The sequence below is a fragment of the Halichoeres trimaculatus genome, unplaced genomic scaffold, assembly GCF_033239565.1.
Source record: "Halichoeres trimaculatus isolate MK-OKI-2021-1 unplaced genomic scaffold, fHalTri1.1 fHalTri1_scaffold_1, whole genome shotgun sequence".
Lineage (NCBI taxonomy): Eukaryota > Metazoa > Chordata > Actinopteri > Labriformes > Labridae > Halichoeres > Halichoeres trimaculatus.
Window position 1 is genome coordinate 1,068,300 of NW_027437179.1, and position 2,977 is coordinate 1,071,276.

Sequence of the window (2,977 nt, forward strand, 5' to 3'; positions counted from 1 at the left end):
AAGTTGATAAAATCATCAAAGCATTCAGAAGGCATTCAAAGATAAAATAAACATGTTTCAGATCCTCAGACCGTAACAAATATCTGTGGATTTATGCGTCAATTTCAACAGTAAAATCCTGACTGTTTGAAAACAGGATCACCCTGTTTGGTAAAGGTATTATACTGAATTATTGCTTAAGGAGAAGAGGTGAGACCACATGCTGAAGCGGAGAATGGAGCTGAAGTTAACTGAAATAACTTAATCTCAACTTTAAGTGAGGAGTGAGTACAGTGGTTTTGAGCCCATGCTGTACAGCAAAGTGTTGTGTCAGGGCCGCCAGCTGTCTGTGGTCCATGTGACACAGACCAGCACTCTGTGTTCCACATGGCACAGACTAGCTGTCTGTGCTCCATGTGGCCTGGACCAGCTACTTGTGCTCCACATGGCACAGACTAGCTGTCTGTGCTCCATGTGGCCTGGACCAGCTACTTGTGCTCCACATGGCACAGACTAGCTGTCTGTGCTCCATGTGATGGGACCAGCTGTTGTGCTCCACATGGATCAAACTGGCTCTCTGTTCTGAGTGCACAGACTGGCTGAAGTGTAAAACAGATTAACTGAGTTGAAGGTTTCATATTGTAGTTAAAAATGACTGTACTTGAACAGTAAAATATCAGGAAACTACGGTCCATCCCTGCTGCTAATAATTCACCATTATTTACAGCAAAAAACATCCTGACATATTTGAACATTTCTATTCTGATGAAAATTCAAGTTTTGCTGAAATAAGAAACAGGAGCTGTGTAATGTTTGGTTACACATTGCACTGAATAAATAACAGTCAGAGGATCAGTCTACACAGTGTGTGTGTGCAGGAACACACACTCTGCAGGACGACGCAGTGTGTCTCCAGCTCCCACATTAAACTGGAGGCAGAGAAAGCTGGCACACCAACAGGCTTTATCCTTACTTCCCCTTCACAACCACTCAGCTGCTAAAGAAAACTTTTAAACCCACTTCAAAAAACGTCCCGCTTCCTCTCTCAATTTTCCTGCCAGGCTGCGCTCTGATATTTAACGCTGATATGAGCAAACAGGGGGAAAGCTGCAGCCGCTCGGGAAGGAAAAAGTTAGAGGTAAAGGTGTTTCAGACGCTCAGGAAAGCGTTTGACTTGGCCGAGCATGGAAAAGTGGAAATCACAGGTCTATTTGCATTTCTAACGTGCTGTGTCAGGAGGACGGCTGTTCCACATGCTGTTCCACGTGCTGATAAAGTTTCAGGTGTGACCGAGCTGCAGGGAGCAGGTTTCAGACAGGTTGAATCAGTGGCCCCACCTTTTCATGAGATAGAGATGACTCCACCTCCAACCCTAAAACCAGGCCCTGAAGCTCTCTGAGAACAGGCTCCTCCCTCAAACCCTCAAAACCACAACACACTGACATGTTCAGCAAACTGCATTGGATGTCTGGCTGAATCAAAGGAAATTTCAAGAAGCAACCACTGCTCTATTCTCTCATCCATCTTTAAATCCATCCATCCTAAAACTCATCCATCCACTCATTGATCCACATGATAAAACACTCATCCCTCAAATGACAATTCATCATCCTCCACTTAGCTATCAATCTTCCATGAATCCATCCATCCAACCATCTATCCATCAACAAACCAACCCATCCACCCATCCGTCCCTCCAACTATCATCAATCCATCCAACCCTGGTCCATGCATCATAGACTAAATTCATCCATCCATAGACAAATCAATCTATCTATCCATGTATGACTTATCATCCATCCAACTATCCATCAATAATTAACCAATCAACAAGTTAGTCAATCATATTAAATCCAACTATCCACCAACAAACCAACCTATCACAAGGTTTAGGGCAGAAATGACCCCTACAGCAGTGTTTTTGTGCAGCAGCAGCCCAGAGCGCTCACACCAAACACCCCCTCCCTGCTCCTCTGCCGGTTTCCTCTGCACTCAGACGGGGCCAATTTTTACTTGACCAAAAACACAAATAAACAGACTCCCACCGAAAAAATCTGATATCTGTCTGCATTCACGCTTTATGTAGAGAATTTTCAGCGCGTTACTTTCACACAAAAACACCGCTACGTAAGGCTCCAGTTCTCATGGCGTGTCTTCGTCCTGGCACATCGCGCGTGGACTGATACACTAAGCGGCGAGTGCCTTGTAGCCAGCTGTGGCTCTTCTCCATGATGAGAACTAGAGCCTTATTTAGCTGTGTTTTTGTGTGAAAGTAACGCGCTGAAAATTCTCTAAAGAAAGCGTGAATGCAGACCGATATCAGATTTTTTGGTGTTTATTTGTGTTTTGGGTCAAGTAAAAATTGGCCCTGTCTGAGTGCAGAGGAAACCGGCAGAGGAGCAGGGAGGGGGTGTTTGGTGCGAGCGCTCTGGGTTTCTGCTGCACAAAAACACTGCTGTAGGGGTCATTTCTGCCCTAAACCTTGTGATAGGACCCAACTTGTTCCATCCCGGAGTATCACTTTAAGCTATGAAAACTTGAAATTTGTTAGTAAAGTTCAATGTACTCAAATGTCTGAGTTTATAGTATTGAAACCAATGATTGCTTAGTAGATTTATTCTGTGTTACTATTTAAATAAGCACAACATAAAATCATTAGTTTCTGAGACTGTGTTTTGTCACCGTGAGTGAGGAGGGGACGCAGTGGGTATGAGATCCTGCTGTACTTCTAGACATGAAGCAGTGGCACAGATGACTGTGCTTCATGTGGCATGGACTGTTTGTCTGTGCATCACAGCATGGAGCAGCTGTCTGTGTCCCTTGTGGCATTGATCAGCTGTCCATGCTCTATGTGGTGTAGACTGTCTATGTCAAAAATAAATAAATATATGTTTTTACACTTAATAGTATATTAACCATTAGGCACACTGCACTCAATAGTGGATATGAGACCCAGCTGTACTTTAAAATGTTATTCAATTTAGTTGTTCAGACCTGC